Consider the following 20,143-nt stretch of genomic DNA (forward strand, 5'->3'; position numbering starts at 1 on the left):
ACTACGGCCCGTGGGCCAGATCCGGCCCTTTTGAAATGAATAAAACTATTGAAAAAAAAGACCGTACCCTTTTATGTAATAATGTTTACTTTGAATTTATATTAGTTCACACAAACACTCCATCCATGCTTTTGTTCCAGCCCTCCGGTCCAGTTTAAGAACCCATTGTGACCGTCAAATCAAAAAGTTTGCCCACCCCTGCTCTAGAGTCATAAATCGAGTGAAAGGGCGAGGGCTATGCCCTCCATCTTACCCTGGATCCTCCATTTTTGGGCAGCAGCCTTAGCCATGTGCTCCGCAATGAGCTTCTTCCCGGAAGCCCAAGCCTCTGCTAGCCACACCCAGGATTTCTTTAAACTAACCAATGACAATCAAGGGAAGTATGCGCCATACATATGACCACATCTTGTGTAACAAGACACCGACTTGCGCCTAGCCAATCAGCAGGGCCCACAATCCTCTCTCCTCCCCTTACTCCAACCCCCCTATAAAACCCCACTCCCCACAGAGCTGTCTCTCTCTCTGCTACTTGTTGCTGCGTTGGTGAGTGTGGTCGGGAGCTGAGGTAGCTCGAATAAAGACTCTTTGCTTTTGCATCGGACTCGGCTGGCTCCCTGGCGGTCTTTTGGGGATCCTGAAATCTGGGCATAACACTAGGACAACTGGAGAAAAGTATTAAAAATATACTTCTTTTAGGACAGAAAATACAATAGGATAAAAGTAAGAACTTTGGGTCATTTTTTTTTCACTTTCCTTTCAAAAAGAGAAATTTAGGAGGAAACCAGAGGAAGGTCATAGACTGCAATCATTTTGAATCTGGCCTGTGATCTTGCCTTTTGATTCTCAGAGGTTGAAAGGGTACATGAGGGGAAAGTATATCCATGTTGATGGTCATTTGAAGCATATATATTGTTCAAAAATGCATTGAGAATTGAAATCGGAATGGGGGGGGGGGGTGAGTATACATGTGTGTATGTCTGTCTGTCTCCACAATCAGAACAGCAAACCCCTTTGGGTTATTGACCTCATGTATGATGGCCATACAAATTGAGAATACCAGTGGAAAGGAGGAAATAAAGGTGTGTTATTCATGAAATAATTTCTATCCTTTAACAATGTAAATCCCTACATACATTGAAATGTAATCTAAATAAGTGTGTAATCAAAAATTATCTCTAAATATTTGTTTTAACTCTGAATGAGGAGTAACCAAGAGAAATGGACTTAAATGACAGTCAATTAAGTTTTTACAAGTAGAAGTTATGCAATACCAAAGAAAGATAAAAATTTTCTTTCCTAGAAATGCTTAAAAATAGAGTAGATTTGTATATTACTAGTTGTTTTTTCAGGACTGCCCCAAACATCAAGATAGTACATTTTTTTTAAATGGGCGAAAGATTTGAATAGACACTTCACAAAAGAAGATATGTGAATAGTCAGTGATTAAAGAGCTTATTATCTGTCTGGGAAACACAAATTAAAGCCACATTGAGACACACTGCACGCCTACTAGAATTGCTAAAATTAAAAAGATTACCACCACCATCAAAGTTTGATGAGGATGTGGAGCAACTGCAACTCACGCTAATGAAAATGCAAAATGGTGCAACCACTTTAGGAAAAATCTGCCAGTTTCTTATAAAGTTAAACACACTCAGTGTAAGACCAAGAAATTCCACTCCTATGTGTTTGTTTACCCAAGAAAAAGAAAAACTTATGTCCACAAAAAGACTCGTATAAAAATGTTTGTAGCAGCCCTACTAATAAAACTCCAGATGCCCATCAACAGAATGGAAAAGTGAGCTGGGGTCTATTCACACACAACAGACTTACTACTCAGCAGTAAAAAGAAATATTGCCACATGCAACAACATGGCTGGATCTCAGGGGCATTCTGTTGAGTGAAAGGAACTTCACACACACACGAGGTACATATTGTACTTTTCTGTTTTTATGATGTTTTATGAAAAACTCAGAAGGGAGGTTGTCTTTGAAGAGCAGAGGATGGAGATTGGGAAGGTACATGAGAGAACCTCTGGGGTAACTATAATGTACTAATCTTGGTAGAGGCTTGGGTTATACTGATAACTGTGATAAAACTTAGTGGATATACAATTGATTTGAGCATTTCATTCCATGTAAACATTACCTCAAAAGAAAAGAAACAAATACAGAACTTGAATTTAAAAAGGGAATAAAATGTTAATAGAATCTTGGTGGTGGCTAGAAGCATGTTCACTATAAAATTCTTTCAACTTTGTTGTAATTTTGAAATTTTTATAATAAAATGATGAATTCCACTCCTAGGTATGTGCCCAAGAGAAATGAAAACATATGTCAACACAAAAACTTATACCTAAATATTCATATGAGGCATTATTCATGATAACAAAACGTAGAAAAACCCAAATGTCTATCAGATGATGAATGGGCAAATCAAATGGGATATATCTGTACAATAAAATATTATCCTATATAATGAAAGACTAATATGCAAATCGACTGAACAGCAGAACGACCGGTCGCTATGATACTCAATGCAGGAACCGCCCCCTGGTGGTCAGTGTACTCCCACAAGGGAAGCGCTGCTCAGCCAGAAGCCAGGCTCATGGCTGGTGGGTGCAGTGGCAGTGCTAAGGAACCCTCGGGGGATGTCCACAGAGGGGTCCTAGACTGCAAGAGGGCACAGGCCAGCTGAGGGATGCCCCCCCTGCTCCCGCAACCCCACAGAGCATGAATGTCACACACCGGGCCTCTAGTATTATATGATTCCATTTATATGAAAGGTCGGGCAATAGGCAAATCTGAAGAGACAGTAAGTAGATTAGAGGTTGCCTCAGGCTGGGGGAGTTGGAGGGAAATGGGGACTAACTATTAACGGATAGGGGGTTTCTTCTTGGGCTGATGAAAATATTCTAAAATTGATTATGAAGATCATTGTGAAACTGAATATATCAAAACCCACTGAATTGTACATTTAAAATGAGTAGTGAATTGTATGGGATTTGAATTATAACCAATAAAACTGTTATAAAAAAATAAAATACTGGAAAAAATGATCAGGCTCAACCGTATTATCACACAATTAATTGCCCTATGAACTACAGATCTCTTCATCAAGAGCAGGGGTGGGGAATCTTTTTGCTGCCAAGGGCCATTTGGTGATATTTATAACATCATTTGTGGGCCATACAAAATTATAACTTACACATTAGCCTGCTCTATTTGGTCAAACATGTAATTAACTCACCCTAATGCCTTGGCAGAGCCAGACCAAATGATTTCTCGGGCCTTATTCAGGGCCCACAGGCTCTGATTTACCTGAAGAGAAAGCATCCTTGTCATGTTTTCTAATGTGTGCATTTTAATACAAATTTCCTTTTTTTTTAATTAAATCTTTATTGTTCAGATTATTACATTTGTTCCTCTTTTTTCCCCCCCATAACTCCCCTCCTCCCAGTTCCCGCCCCACCCTATGCCCTCACTCCCCACCCACTGTCCTCATCCATAGGTGCACGATTTTTGTCCAGTCTCTTCCCCCATCTCCCACACCCTTTTCCCCCCCAAGAATAGTCAGTCCATTCCCTTTCTATGTCCCTGATTCTATTATAATCACCAGTTCATTCTGTTCATCAGATTATTTATTCACTTGATTCTTAGATTCACTTGTTGATAGATGCATATTTGTTGTTCATAATTTGTATCTTTACCTTTTTCTTCCTCTTCCTCTTCTTAAAGGATACCTTTCAGCATTTCATATAATCCTGGTTTGGTGGTGATGAACTCCTTTAGCTTTTCCTTATCTGTGAAGCTCTTTATCTGACCTTCAATTCTGAATGATAGCTTTGCTGGATAAAGTAATCTTGGTTGTAGGTTCTTGGCATTCATCACTTTAAATATTTCTTGCCACTCCCTTCTGGCCTGCAAAGTTTCTGTTGAGAAATCAGCTGACAGTCGTATGGGTATTCCCTTGTAGGTAACTGAGTTTCTTTCTCTTGCTGTTTTTAAGATTCTCTCTTTATCTTTTGCTCTTGGCATTTTAATTATGATGTGTCTTGGTGTGGTCCTCTTTGGATTCCTTTTGTTTGGGGTTCTCCGCGCTTCTTGGACCTGAAAGTCCATTTCTTTCACCAGGTGGGGGAAGTTTTCTGTCATTATTTCTTCAAATAGGTTTTCAATATCTTGCTCTCTCTCATCTTCTGGCACCCCTATAATTCTGATGTTGGTACGCTTGAAGCTGTCCCAGAGGCTCCTTACACTATCCTCGCATTTTTGGATTCTTTTTTCATTTTGCTTTTCCGGTTGGGTATTTTTTGCTTCCTCGCATTTCAAATCATTGACTTGATTCTTGCGCTCCTCTGGTCTGCTGTCGGGAGTCTGTATAATATTCGTTATTTCAGTCCGTGTATGCTTAATTTCTAGTTGGTTCCCCAATATAGCATCGAGGGTCTCATTAGTTTTCTTGTAGATCTCATTAAGTTTGTCGGCGGCTTCTAAACAGTTCTTGAGAGACCTTAAAAGTGTGGTTCTGAACTCTATATCTTCCATTGACAATTTTGTCCTGTTTCTTTGTCTCCGCATTTTGTTATGCTTCCTTGGTGCACCCCCTAGTGGTCTTTGTGCGCAGTCTTTTAGTTAAACCTTGATTGTTGTAGCTAATACCAGGGAGGGTTTGACCTCCAGGCCAAGTGGCTATGAGAATCAGCTGTGTCTGCAGTGAGAGAACTTCTGTCCTCTAGGGAGGTGCTAATCTGGCGTTTGCCTGAGGCTATCTGGCAAATGCCTCTGTGCAGGGCTTGGGCGGGGCGGGTCGCACAGGATCAACAGGGTGGGCCGGAGAGAGCAGTTATGGTGGCTCTCAGTCCTGTCCCCAGGGGCTCTGCCTCTCTGAGTCCCAGCACGCGCTGCAAGCCTCGGAGAGAAAGCTGCACTCGCTCTGACCGAAGCCAGACAGTCCCACTTCTCCCGTTTGAGTCTGGGTCCCTAAAGACTCGCCTGTATCTGGAGCTCAGAGTCTGCGACTCCCTCCCGATTGAAAACGCCAACCGCGCCCTCCGCCACCAGCCCGCTCTGCGCACTCCGCACCTCAGAATTTGACTTCAGCACTGCGCCTCCTCTGAGTGTCCGTATGCGTTTCTCTTTCCTCCTAGTTGTAGGACTTCCACTCAGCCAGCGTTCCTGTGGTTCTGGGTGATGTCCGTTCCGTCTTTTAGTTTCACTTTTGAAGTAGTTGTTCAAGGCAGCAAACTCCGGCATTAACCTATGCCGCCATCTTGGTTCCCTCCTTAATACAAATTTCTTAATCACTTTCTAAATTCACAAAACATATGAACCTGGTATTAAATCTTTGTTTGTCAAACTCTAACTGAAAGACTAACATTCTAGCAGATGTTTGGTGTTTGTTTGTTTGTTTGTTTGTTTTTGGGGGGGGTTATTTTTTTATTTTGGTGTTTGGTGTTTTTGTTTGTTGTGCCGAGCCAGCTCAGCCAAGGGTTTACAAGCCTGAGTGAGGGCGGCAAATGGATGAAGAAATGACAAAGAGAATAAGCTAGGTCTAGGTGGATCTTCCTGTGCCTGGCTGAGGCTACAGAGAGAGATCCAGAGGCAAGCTGAGCCTTTATTTTATAGCCAGAGGTAAACAAGGTAGTAGTCACCATAGTTACAATGTTCTTGTGAGTTTCACTTGTTTTGGCAGCACTTGCTGCACCTCCCACAGCCCATTAGCTACCTAGGAAGGATCTAGGGAGTGTCATAAGGTCAAGCCTAATTATGCTAAGAGGACTGTGCCCTCTAAACTGAGACTTGTTTGTGACTTTGCCAACAGGTCAGTTCCAGGCTTAACCCTATAGCCACACCCTACATCTCGTCCTTTTTTTTATTTTTAAGCTACTATAATGAAAGTAAAACTTAAGCATCAAGAACAAAACTCTGGCTATTAAAACAATAACAAAACAATGCCAATGCAAAACCCAAACTACAGACATGTTAACATTTTAAAACTTAAACATAAAGCTCTGGCTATTAACAAAACAATGCCAACGTGTTAACATTTTTTAAACTAGTAAGAATAACAAAACAATGCCAATACAAAACAGCAATAAGTGAGTTTCTGCTAAATGAAAATTTCTTTTGCTGATTTACTCAGAGTCCTCAGACTTGGCTGCGCAAAACTTCGCAGAAGACTGACAGCTAACCAATGCTAGCATAGCCAGAAACATGATTGAGCGAGTAGCTTCCACATCTTGCTTTTCTACCATCTCCCGGGCTTCAGTTGTTAACTTCTCCAGCTGACCCCATGTTGGCACCTCGGTCCCTTGAGTAGCCTTCATCATCTTCTTTTTCCATATTGCTATCATCAGGGCAACTCTCAGTCTTTTGAGCAAAGGGACAAGGAGCTTCTCTGGGTCCATCGTGGTGACACACGTAATGCTCTGGCACCCAAATTGGCTGTGCTGCTCCTTCTGAAAAGATGCAAACACAACCTCTTCCCCGCATCATTACTAGATCTGGTAAAACTCTTGTCTGGTTTGTGCATCCCTCCACTGGGCTAACCCAGCAGAGGCTATTATACTGGAAGTCTGATGCCTTTTGGCCACTGTACAACTCTCTGCATCGTAATTCAAAAAATTTAACAAATAAAATTTTTCAATTTAACAGATAACATTCTTCTCCCCACTTTTTTTTTTGTTTTTATAGTTGCATTTTACCACATTGTTTACAGATAGTTTTTATCGCGCGCTAACAGGTGGCGCGGGCCATTTTTGCTAATTTTTTGCACAAATGGCAACGTTCAGTAAAATTACGATAACTTTAGTTTACGTATTTATACGTTACCCGCATTCTACCGCTAGTCTATAAAAAACGTATTAATACGTGTCCCGCGCTCTACTACACTGGTAGAACGTATAAATACATAAAACGTGTAAACACGTTTCCTGCATACAATGTGTTAACAGTAGGATTGGTGCTTTCTGCTATTGCCTGAGTCCTGATCTATCACCCAGGAAGAACTTGCCAATCCTGTGCTTCCCGGGCTGACATGATAAAGGTTTACTGAGCCGGCTGGAAAGGCTGCAGTGGGGTTAAGTAGGCAGGAATTTTCCCTGGACCTTAGTTGTTTTCCTACCTTCTCCCATGCCTCTGCATTTACCTTTCCTTCTTCAGGAAACCATGGGCAGGTCTTACTTAGAAAATCCAACAAATTGAAAAGCTGTTGATACCTCACAGAACAGCCCCGTGCTTGGAGCATAGCCTTAAGCATGGGTACGTATAAATTCTTTTCCTGCGATCCTGAATTTCCCATGTTTTACACCTAGTTATATCACTGAACTTCGCTCCTCACCTTCCTTCTTGTTTTCTGCACGCGCTTCATTGGGGCATCCTTTCACCTGACAACTGTAGTTCCCCTGAACTCAGGCCCCATGTTGGGCGCCACATGTGCCAAGCCAGCTCAGCCAAGGGTTTGCAAGCCTGAGTGAGGGCAGCGAATGGATGAAGAAATGGCAGACAAAGAGAATAAGCTGGGTCTAGGTAGATCTCCCTGTGCCTGGCTGAGGCCACAGAGAGAGATCCAGAGGCAAGCTGAGCCTTTATTTTATAGCCAGAGGTAAACAAGGTAGTGGTCATCATAGTTACAATGTTCTTGTGAGTTTTACTTGTTTTGGCAGCACTTGCTGCATCTCCCTCAGCCCATTAGCTACCCAGATAAGATCTAGGGAGCATCATAAGGACAAGCCCAATTATGCTAAGAGGACTGTGCCCTCAAAGCTGGGACTTGTTTGTGGCTTTGCCAACAGGTCAGTCCAAGGCTTAACCCTATAGTCGCTCCCTACAGTTTGTTTATCTGTTTTAACAATTTCTAGTTACAAATGTCTTAGACAAGGGAGTTGGAAATGCCTAAACAGTATCTGCTGGTCACCTCAGGTAGCTGTAAAGTCCCAGAAGAACAGAGAGACACAGGGAATGAGAGTACATGTGAAACGTGGAAGTAATTATGTATGTAAGCCAGCGGTTCTCAAACTTGGGTGCATAAGGGAATCTTGGAGGGTCAGAGGGGAGATTTAAATATCTCAGTTACCCCTGAGTCATCCTTCCCCCTCCCGGAGAGCCAGATGTAACCTACCTGGGGTGCAATCGGGAGTTTTAAGGCTTCCTAGGAGATTCTCATGTGCAGCCAGGTTAAAAACCATGTCCTAGGACCGTATCCTGAGCTCGCAGAGGCAGCCGAGGCTTAGCACAGAACCTTAGCTCAAATGGTGCCCCCCAAATACAAGAACCTCCAGCAAGGATGAGTGTGTGCAGATAGAGGAAACAACATGGCAGAGCACAGCATCATCATCCCCTTTCAAATTTCAAAAGAGAACACACTACCTGATTCTAAATAAACGCTATTTTTAAAGGTATTTCATGAAAAGCTTTCCTGTTCCCCTGTCCCTTATGTTGCTCAATCCTCATCACATTTCCCACCCCAAAAGAGGCCCCTTGTCAATAGTTTCTTCTCCTTCTCCTCCTCCTCCTCCTCCTCCTCCTCCTCCTCCTCCTCCTCCTCCTCCTCCTCCTCCTCCTCCTCCTTCTTTTATTTTTTTAAGAGACGGAAGAGAGAAACGTTGATTTGTTGTTCTACTTATTTATGCATTCGTTGGTTGATCCCTGTATGTGCCCTGGCCAGGGATGGAACCCACAACCTTGAGATATCAGGGCAATGCTCTAAACAGCTGGGCTACTCAGCAAGGTCTCATCGTTTTTTCCTTTTCTAGAGAATTCAAGCCAATCCAAATATATGTTCTTTTTTCCGTTTAGACGGGATGGCAGAACTTCATGCTATTATTTTTTTTCTGGGAAAATCATGGAAATAATTTCATATCCACCATTTAAAGAGCTTCCTCATTTCTTATGTCTGCATAGTACTCCATTCCTATCTGGTATTGTACCCAATGCTCCCATGAGTAACTCTGTGCTCCAACAATTCTGTACATGTATGAATATACCTGATGCACTTTTTGAAATTGCCCTTCGTGGGGTTGTTGCAATTCACACTTAGACCAGCAGCGTATGAAAGTTCCTGCTGCCCTAGCTGGTTTGGCTCAATGGATAGAGGATCTGCCTGCGGACTCAAGGGTCCCAGGTTTGATTCTGGTCAAGGGCACGTGCCCGGGTTGCAGGCTCGATCCCCAGTAGGAAGCGTGCAGGAGGCAGACAGTCAATGATTGTCTCTCATCATTGATGTTTCTATCTCTCTCTCCCTTCTCCCTTCCTCTCTGAAATAAATAAAAATATATTAATAAAAGAAAAAAAGAAAGGAAGTTTCTACTTCCCCCCTGCCTCATCACAAGGTGGATTGTCACAGTTTTATGTGTGTGTTTTTCAGTCTGATAGGTATAAAAACATATCTCAGTATATTTTGGGTTGCTTGTCTTACTTCTTACTTGTGAAGTTGTATGCATTTTCCTATGTTTAAGATCCTTTCTTACTTTCTCTCCTATCAATGTTCATTCAGCAACAATATCAAAGAAAGAGATGATCTCCTCAGGGCATATGATTTCACCTACTATCCATACAATCCAACAATTTAGCAATTCTAAGAGGAACAAGGAGATGAGTGGACAGATGGGCACTCAGAAAGGTGGAAACTTTCCATCTTTGACAAAAGGGACTAACACTATTTACATACCCAAGAGGTCATTACACACCATCATTCATTCATTCCTATAATATTAATTGAATGCTTACTACTATATACAAAGCATAGCCTATGAATGAAATATGACAGAAAGGAAATTAGGATGTACAGCTCAAAATTCATTATAATTGTAGAAGTCTTTCTACCAATATTCCTACAAATTTCTTTTTTATGGGTATTGATGTGCAATTAAACCATCATTAGCCTTAATTAAGCTACCATTTCATACGTTTCCCATTTTACTTGCATTAAGCTACTCCAAACTGAGCTAATTATCCAAAATTTGAAATTATGCTTCTACAAATAAAACCTGTACACTTTTAGCGTTTTCCCACAACCCAAAAGAAGTAAATTTCTGGTTTACACTTAACTATTTCCCCGAAGCCTTTTCTGACTTTATGTGCATCTATTTTCTTATTTGGTTTCTTTCGGCATAGACTAGAGACTTAATAAGGACTTTCTAATGGCATCTAGTCAACCCCCAGGCTCCTTGCTAGACAGAGGCTATCCATCTTTTTTATTTTAAAGCATTTCCAAGGAAAAACCTCTAATTTCTTAGTAATTCTTCCATTCCAGTTTTTATGATCCAGTCACCTAAAGAACTTTCCACCACCCATCACCTCCAAATGATTTCATTGACCATCTTAATGTAATTTGATGCTGATTACTCCTACGTTTTTCTTCAGTTCTCACAAATTAGTCATCAAAACAGATTCATACTGTAATTAACTGGCGACTTTGATTTTATTTTCCATAGTGGAATGAATAGACTTTGATTTCTTTCCATGGTGGAAACAACCCTATATTTGTTTCCAAAGCTGGGCATTCAAAAGTATTACTTAAATCAATTTCTATTCCAAACTCCATCCCACCTGGCAGGAAGAACTCACCCTCAGTCATTGGGGGGCTGACCTCAGTCCCTCCCCTGCACCTCGTATAGGACAGCAGAGTCCCAGCAGCTCAGATAGCACCAAGGTGTCAGGGAGACCTTCTGGGGACCACATCACTGTCGTGGGCTGCACGTTGGGTCAGTGCGATAGCTCTGCGACTCCCTTGCCCTCTTAGTGGGAACACAGGTGAGGCCGGGCTCTGCTGCCTGCAGGACCACAGACCCCTCTTTCCTTTTTAGTTTGGAGGAAATCCCTCACTCTTTCCTCATTTCCTTTAGAGGCACTTCCTCTCTTTCCCCTGTTGCCACAGAACATTAAACATAATTGGGGGTTTGGCTTTTGAAAATCTGAATATCTTCAAAGAAATTTCCACCGTCCATTTATAGCTCAAGCACCTCGAGCACATGGTGTGCTGGGATGTGTGCCAGGCGGCCCGGCCCAGGAGGAGCTGGCAGTGCAGCCAGGGAGGTGCACTGGCTGGCAGCAAGCCCTCTACTGCCAGGGAAGTGCCGAGAAGGTGGGACCAGGGACCAGGGAGGCTGGGGCACCTAGATGCACAGGGCACCGGGAGCCTCCTGGGAGGAAGGTGCGCTAAGTTGGGGCCTGAAGGGGTAGGAAACAGGTATCGGGCTTGGCAGGTAGCGGGAAAGATGGTCCCAGCAGCGTTTATTCCAAAACTGCTCTTCTCAATACTCTTTGTTCAAATATTTGTGGAATTAGTTATACCTTGCAGCTCCCCAACCCTCGCTGCTGAGGGTCTCTGAGGGCATTTGAACTTTAGGAGACCTCTCTTTTCTGTCTTCCTGAAGCTTTTGGGGCGTTTTCTAATATAAAACAATAGTTATTGTCTACTTAATGTTCTTTTTTTTAAAATATATTTTTTATTGATTAAGATATTACATATGTGTCCTTATCCCCATGTTGCCCCCTACCCCCCCCCCCCCGCTCATGCCCTCACCACACCCCCCCTCCCCCATTGTCCGTGTCCATTGGTTAGGCCTATATGCTTGCATGTAAGTCCTTTGGTTGATCTTTCCCCCTTACCCCCACCCTCCCCTACCTTCCCTCCAAGGCCCGACAGGCCAATCAATGCCTCTCCATCTCTGGATCAGTCCTTGTTCATCAGTTTATGTTGTTCATTATATTCCACAAATGAGTGAGATCATGTGGTATTTATCCACTCTCCAGTTCCATCCATGCTGTGGCAAATGGTAAGAGTTCCTTTTTCTTCTTCCTCTTCTTAAAGAATACCTTTCAACATTTCATATAATGCTGGTTTGGTGGTGATGAACTCCTTTAGCTTTTTCTTATCTGTGAAGCTCTTTATCTGACCTTCTATTCTGAATGATAGCTTTGCTGGATAAAGTAATCTTGGTTGTAGGTTCTTGGCATTCATCACTTTGAATATTTCTTGCCACTCTCTTCTGGCCTGCATGGTTTCTGTTGAGAAATCAGCTGACAGTCGTATGGGTACTCCCTTGTAGGTAACTGACTGTCTTTCTCTTGCTGCTTTTAAGATTCTCTCTTTGTCTTTTGCTCTTGGCATTTTAATTATGATGTGTCTTGGTGTGGTCCTCTTTGGGTTCCTTTTGTTTGGGGTTCTCTGCGCTTCCTGGACTTGTAAGTCTATTTCTTTCACCAGGTAGGGGAAGTTTTCTGTCATTATTTCTTCAAATAGGTTTTCAATATCTTGCCCTCTCTCTTCTTCTGGTACCCCTATAATTCTGATGTTGGTACGCTTGAAGTTGTCCCAGAGGCTCCTTACACTATCTTTGTATTTTTGGAATCTTTTTTTCTTTTTGCTTTTTCGGCTGGGTATTTTTTGTTTCTTCATATTTCAAATCTTTGACTTGATTCTTGGGATCCTCTTGTCTGCTGTTGGATCTCTGTATATTATTCTTTATTTCAGTCAGTGTATGCTTAACTTCTAGTTGGTCTTTTTTCATATCCTCCAGGGTCTCACTAAATTTATCGGCGGTTTCCATAAAATTCTTGAAAAACCTTATAAACGTGGTTTTGAACTCTATATCCAGTCGTTTGCTTTCCTCCATTTCTGTCATTTGTGACCAGTTTCTTTGTCTCCGCATTTTTTATGCTTCCCTGTGTTGGTAGAGTGGTTTTGTGTGCTAGGTGTCCTATAGGGCCCAGTGGCTCAGCCTCCCCAGTTACCTGAGGTGGAAACTCTTGGTGCACCTCCTTGTGGGCTTTGTGCACAGTCTTGTTGTAGTTATGCCTTGATTGTTGTAGGACCACTGGGAGGAATTGACCTCCAGGCCAATTGGCAGTGACAATCAGCTGTGTCTGCAGTGGGAGAACTTCTGTGCTGAAGACACCCTTCTGGGGCAAGACTTGCTTCAGTGGGGCTTTGGTGCTCACTGAGTCTGCACCCTGAGTGTGTCCCTTATGGATCTGAGGAGTTGTAATCTGGATGGTCCCCCTCTGACCACTGGGTACACTGGCTCTTGGATCTAAGGAGGTGCTAATTTAGCCTCTGCCTGAGGTTACCCAGCAGGAGCTATGAAGAGAACTGCAGATTCCCCTTCCTTTTTTGGAGTTTGGAGGTGCCCTGATGAGGCCCAGCTGTGAAGCAATGCAAGCTGCTGTGAGGCCTTGGGTCTTCTCTTGGAAGTTCTTGGTCTGTCTGGCCCAGCTGCAATTTGTTAGGTAATTTTCAGGTTGCAAAGGGCCGGGGCATTCATATGCAAAAGCCTCTGCTGCAGCCTGGGTGGGCCCGGGTCTCAGGGAATCAAAGGGCGGAGCAAGCAGCTATGGCTGGTCCTCAGCCCTGCCCTAAGGGGCCGCGCGTCTCAGTGTCCCGATAATTGCTGCAAGCACCTCTGAGGGAAAGCCGCCCTCAAGTTCAGAGTTCTGCCTGCTGCCAGACAGTCCAGTTTCTCCCTGTATGAGTCCTGGGTCCCCAGAGACTTCCTGGAATTGGACTTCAGAGCAGTCGGGAGCTTGTGACTCCCTCCCGATTCAAAAAGACAGCCGCATCCTCAGGTACCAGCCCCTTTCCGCGCGTGCGCTCAAGCCTCTGTACCTTTGCACTTTACTTCCGCAGCTCCTCTGAGTCTCAGTGTGCTTTTCTCTTTTCTTCTAGTTGTAGAATTTACACTCAGCCAGCCTTCCTGTCATTCTGGATGATGTCCGTTTTGTCTTTTTGTTGTATTTTTGAAGTTGTTGTGGGAGGCAGCAATTTCGGTGTTTACCTATGCCACCATCTTAGTTTCTCCTACTTAATGTTCTTTACATTTCCTTCAAACTGCATTTGATGGCATGTCAGTTAAAGTTTGTCCTTAGCGCGGTCTCTTTTAACAATGAATGATAACCTACCTTCAATGAGAATTTCCTTTGTGTGTGTGTGGGGGGGAAAGTTATTATAACCAAACTCCTTTTTTTATATTTGCCTTACTCTTCTATTACCTAAATCCTGGGGAATTGGGTTCAAACTACATTGACTTATGGATGCTGCAGTGATGGAGTTCATCTGATTATATTTTATGTGAATTCCATTTTATAGTGTTTTCATGAGGAGTAAACTGAGTCTTCTCTATTGCCCTAAACCACAAGGAATTACAACAGGTTGGCTCTGGAATAACACAATTTATTGTCAGTTAGCCCAAAAAATAACCAAGGAGAGTGTGTTGGGGGGAGGAGAGACAGATGCTCTCTTAGCAAAATAAAGCCAGAGTAATTTCAGCAATACTGGAATCAAAGTCATGTTAATACAAGAAATGTGAATCTGTCTAATGGACCAGATGGAGGGGGAGGAGAGGAGACCCTCCAAGGAAAATAATTCCCACGGGGGAAGATGGGATGATCTTGAACGACTAGGAGAAAACTAGGTAAAGCCTGGTATAGAGGCACCCCCATTTTCAACTTCTTCAACACTTCCCCCACCTCCATCCTCAGGAGCAAACTCTGACTAAGAAACTAGGGAGGCCAAAAGATACTAGATCCAATCCACTCCTTGGGGTCTCTGTAATCGGGCCATTGATCGATGTCTGAGACTTCAAAATCTGCACAGCCTAGGGGATCCAGGCACTGAAACACAGAATAGGGGCGGCGATAGAGACGCTGCTTTGTGCAGAAAACTACACTTGAGGACTCACACCTAAAGAACAACCTAAGTCTCTGAGAATTATGAGAAAAGCGTGGGAACAAAACAGACATTACAAAGTAAGTGGTGGGAAAACAAAATCCAGAATCTGACCTCAATCCAGTAATCCTTATTGGAAGAAAGTAGGAAGACATTTCTGTGCTTTGGTAGAAGTGGTAAGAGGCATCTCTAAAATAAATATTTGCTAATATATTGCAGTTTAATATGTTGTTATTTAAAAGAAGGAATAATAGCAATATTTTAAAGAAATACATATCCATTAAACCAATGGTAACTAAAAGATTAGATTGGAACATAAACATTATTTTGTCTTTTAAAAATATTTTTATATTATATCAAAATATCTTAGGATAATATATAAAATCAATGGAAATATATGAGAAGTGCTTCAAGGTCCTTATAAAAAAAGATATTACATGAGAGTATTGTTAGTATTGCTATGAGTGCGAAGTACTTCAAGGTACTTATAAAAATATATTATATAAGAGTACTGTTAATATTGCTATGAATCAACATTCCTAGAATTTTTAGAGTTTAGTAGACCATAAAATGTATGCTGTCCAACTCTCCCATCGCTGGCCAGATGTCTCTTATATTTATGTGCTATCTTGACTCAGTAACATACTGGCAATGTAACCTTGAACATCTAACTTCATTTTTTATAGCCTTTGTTTCTGCATGTGTAGCGATGAGAATTGCTTCTTTACATGGCGTTTGGGAGGATTAAATAAAACCACATAACTAAAGCATTTAGCAAATGAAACATTTTTCTTTAAAAAAAAAGAAAAGAAAGGAAGGAAAGAAGGAAGGAAGGAAGGAAGGAAGGAAGGAAGGAAGGAAGGAAGGAAGGAAGGAAGGAAGGAAGGAAGGAAAAAGCCGAAATTCCCAGGAGAATATCCTGCAGGGAAGTGGTAGCTGACCTGGCCCGGGTATCTCTGTCTCCCCATCTTTCCCTTTCCCTTGGGGTTTTCTCACTTCACCGACTTCTGCCAGTTTTGCCCTTGCCCCTCTTTCTCTGTTGAACCTATCTTGTGGACTTCTGTTTTATTATTTGAGCATCAGCCCTGCCTCCCTCATAGATGTAATCCTAAATCATCCCACCCAGGCAGCCTCTGAGGGGGCCTGAGATGGGTACTCAATCCGAGATGGACCATGTGTCCCTGAGACAGCACAGCACTTGGACCTGGAAATGGAAAATACTGAGTGGCCAGGAAGCCACATTAAGATCAGTGGCTAGAAGGGAAACAAAAATGTCACCACCACCCCTCCATTCCCTACTCAGAAGCACAGAGGCAGCTGATTTTCTCTCCCTTCTAACTGCCGGCTCAACCTACTGACCCACAGGCGTAGTGATCAAGGCTTGACTGCTACACCTTTCCAGGGTAATGAGAAGTGCACCCTTTTGTCCCCATTGCACAAGGGTAAGCATACTTCCCAGGCAGTGCAGATGGAAAAAGAAGTCACCCCACCCTGAAATGGAAAATCCTGCAAGCCTGCTTTTTTCAAAAAGCCTGCCTCATCCCCAGCTTATAAAAGCAGCCCAGCAGAGCCAGCCCCCCAGCCAGAGACCTACCTTTCTTTCCTCTGTGCTGCCTCCCTTGTGCTCAAGCATAAGCATAATAAAATCTGTCTGGAAATTTCTCTGGGGTTTCCTCTTGATTTCTATCTTGGGGAACCACAGGCCTCCAAGGCTGGTAACATCCCTTCCCTGACAATTTGGAACAGGGATGTAAAAAATCTGTTTGGCCCTAGCAAGCTCAGTGGATAGAGTGTTGGCCTGCAGACAAAAGGGTCCCGGGTTTGATTCTGGTTAAGGGCACGTACTTGGTTGCAGGCTCCTCCCTGGGCCTGGTTGGGGCTTGTGCAGGAGGCCACCAATTGGTGTGTTTCTCTCACATTGATGTTTCTCTCTGATTTTCCCTCTCTCTTCCACTCTCCCTAAAAATCAATGGAAAAATATCCTCGGGTGAGGATTTAAAAAAAAAAAAGAAGCTGTTTAGTCTCTCTCTGTATCGCTATTGCCATGTCATGCAAACATGGAAGTTGTTGTTGACAACGGTTCTCTACCATCGGAGCCAGGAAACAGAAGCCTTTAGCGTGCCGCCGTATGAAAGAAGAGTGACACAGAGACTCAGCGGGAGGCAGAGGGTGGATTCGTTTCCCAGGGCTGCCATCACCGGGTGTCTTAGACTGGATGGCTTCAAATGTCAGAAATGTATTCTGTCACAGTTCTGGAGGCTAGCGGCTTGAAAGTAATACTCCCTCTGAAGGGTCTAGGGAGGATCTGCTCTAGGCCTTTCTCTTTGCTTCTGGTGTTGCCGGCAATCCTTGTGCTCCTTGGTTTGTAAACCAGTCTCTACCTCCATCTTCACCTGGCATTCTTCCCTCTGTCTGTCTGTCCCAATGAGGACCCATCCTACGCCAGTATGGCTTCATCTTAACTTGATTACACCTGCAAAGACCCTATTTCCAAGCCAGGTCACGTCCACAGGTACCAGGGGTTAGGGCTTTGGCACACCTTTTGGGGGTTCACAATTCAACCCCAAACAGAAGGCGTCTGGGCCTGCCCATTGCTTGGAGGCCCTGGTTCCATGTTGAGCCCAGCTGCAGGGCCTTCGCATTCCTTGCAGTGCTCCAGTGACAGTCCTGGGGTAGGTGAGGCGGAGCGTTGGTGCTACTTATTGTCAACAGAGTCCTCATTAATGTGCTAGACAGGGCCCTCCCCTGTTACCGTCTCCTCTTTCACATCTGAGACATGCTGCAGCTTTCACATTTCTTCACTAAATGCCAAAGGGACAGAGTGAGAACAAATACGAAGGTGTAACTAACAAAATGCAGGTTTCTCACCTGATTACTGGCTGCTTATACCACGTTTATGTGCCTGTTCTACTACACCTGATGTCTAAAGACAGCATTTTCTGCCCTAGCTGGTTTGGCTCAGTGGATAGAGTGTTGGCCTGCGGACTGAAGGGTCCCGGGGTTTGATTCTGGTCAAGGGCAGATGCCTGGGTTGCAGACTCAGTCCCCAGTAGGGGATGTGCAGGAGGCAACCCGTCAATGATTCTTTCTCATCATTGATGTTTTTATCTGTCTCTCCCCTCTCCCTTCCTCTCTGAAATTAAAAAAAAAGTTAAAAAAAATTATACAAAGTGCAACACTATATTATACAAAATGGTGTTTCATTTAAAAATTTACACCAAAGATAGTAAGCACTTTAACATTTATTTTTATAAAATCTTATGAATGAGGAAACTGAGGCCTTGTAAGATTATGGATTTTCCCAAAGGCCCACAACCCAAACCAGCAGACCTGAGACTGGAAACATGTTCTCGTCACCCGCCTCATGGTTAAATTCTGACAACTATATTCCACGTTAAGACAAAATACGAGTGTATTGTTTTATGGCATCTACTGATAACGTTGCCTGGTTTTTCAGCTGTCACACATAACCTCCTCTGTAGCATGCACTGAACTAAGTGTTCCAGAGGCAGAGATGGCCACCAGCACCTGGAAAGCACTCTCGTCTAAAATCCTTATTATCTTGGGGAAGCAGGAAGCAGACTGTAAGTCAATCAAGGTCCCACCCCACGATTGCCATGCAAGAAACCGGTGAGATCCTTACTCCTGCATTCCGTGTTTCTAAGTGTTCTTACCCAGACTGTATCTCCACTGAACATGCAGTATCTATCATTCTTGTTCCCCCCTTATCCTCATCTGTATTTCTGAAATAAACACTGAGTTTAGGGGGAAAAAAACCAAACATATTATGTAACAAATGGCATGTAAAAGAAATAAAGGGGGGCTGTTTTAGATTTGAAAAGACTGAAAAGACAGAACAAAAGAACATGTGTGGAATTTGTTTAAATCCCGATTCTACCAAAAAAAAAAATGCAGAAAGACTTTTTGAGACAATCACGGAATTTTTTATTATTCTCTGCGTATTGTGACTCTAAGAATTATTGTTAATTTTATGAGGTGTGATAAATGGCCTTGTGGTAATGTAAGAAAAATGCCTATAATTTTTAGAGACACATTATGAATAATGTAGGAGTAAAATGACATGAAATCTGAAATGTGAAATGCACTGTAAAATATTACAGTGAAGGGGAAAAAGAAAGCAAATATGACAAAAATCTTGATGATAATTTAATGTAGGTTTTGTTTGATGGGAATTTATTCTACTATTATTTATAATTTTGTTTGAAAATTTTCATGGTAAATTTAGAAGATACATGTGAGTAAAATATCTACAGTAGTTATCACAGGATAACCTGTCTTTGTTATCCTATCTAATAAAAGAGAAACATGGTAATTAGTGTACGACTGCTACCCATCCCATGGCTAATCAGGGCGATATGCAAATTAACTGCCAGCCAAGATGGCGGCTGGCAGCCAGGCAGCTTGAAACTAACATGAGGCTTGCTTGCTCCAGTGACGGAGGAAACCAATGTTCCCCGCCTGCCTTACCGGCCTCTGAGCCTGCAGTTTGAAACATGGTAACAAATATAGAAGCTAAACAAAACCCCAGAAACCTGCTTTCAGCGAGCCAGGATCTCAGAGCTGGAGTTATACATTGTTTCGATTATAGAATGCAAACAAACCAGATACCTGCTTTCAGCAGCGGAGGCCTAAGAGCTGGAGCCTCAGAGCTAAAGCTGGCCCAGAATAAAAAAAGAAAAAGAAAAAAAGGAGCGGTTGGGAGCTTCCGTCACCCACCAGCCTGAAAACAGCCCTCAGCCCCTCACGCAGGCTGGCCAGGCACCCCAGTGGGGATCCCCACCCTGAAGGGTGTGTGACCAGATGCAAACAGCCATCATCCCCTCACCGAGGCTGGCCAGGCACCCCAATGGGGACCCCCACCCTGATCCAGGACACCCTTCAGGGCAAACCAGCCGGCCCCCACACGTGCACCAGGCCTCTATCCTATATAGTAAAAGGGTAATATGCCTCCCAGAACCGGGATCAGCGGAGCCGCGAGGCCTCCCGGCAACGGGATCAACATGACAGGGGGCAGCGCCCCAACCCCCTGATCGCCCTGCGGCTCTGTGTGTGACAGGGGGCGGGGCCACAACCTCCCTATCGGCCCTGCTCTGTTTGTGACAGGGGAAGGCGCCCCAACCCCCTGATCAGCCCTGCTCTGTGCCTGAAAGTGGGGAGCTCCCCAACCCCCTGATCGCCCTGCGGCTCTGTGTGTGACAGGGGGCGTGGCCACAACCTCCCTATCGGCCCTGCTCTGTTCGTGACAGGGGAAGGAGCCCCAACCCCCTGATCAGCCCTGCTCTGTGCCTGATAGGGGGGAGCTCCCAACCCCCTGATCGCCCTGCGGCTCTGTGTGTCAGGGTGCGGCGCCCCAACCCCCTGATCCGCCCTGCTCTGTGTGTGACAGGGGGCGGTGCCCCAACTCCCCTATTGGCCCTACTCTGTGAGTGACAGGGAGAGCTCCCCAACCCCCTG

General features: G+C 43.7%; 1 pseudogene; it reads right to left on the bottom strand.

Moving 5' to 3' along the window:
* Positions 1 to 6,137: 6,137 nt before the first annotated feature.
* LOC118649884 overlaps positions 6,138 to 20,143 on the bottom strand; it is a 47,297-nt pseudogene continuing 33,291 nt past the window's right edge.

Source organism: Myotis myotis, unplaced genomic scaffold (assembly GCF_014108235.1).
Source record: "Myotis myotis isolate mMyoMyo1 unplaced genomic scaffold, mMyoMyo1.p scaffold_m19_p_3, whole genome shotgun sequence".
Taxonomy (NCBI): Eukaryota; Metazoa; Chordata; class Mammalia; order Chiroptera; family Vespertilionidae; genus Myotis; species Myotis myotis.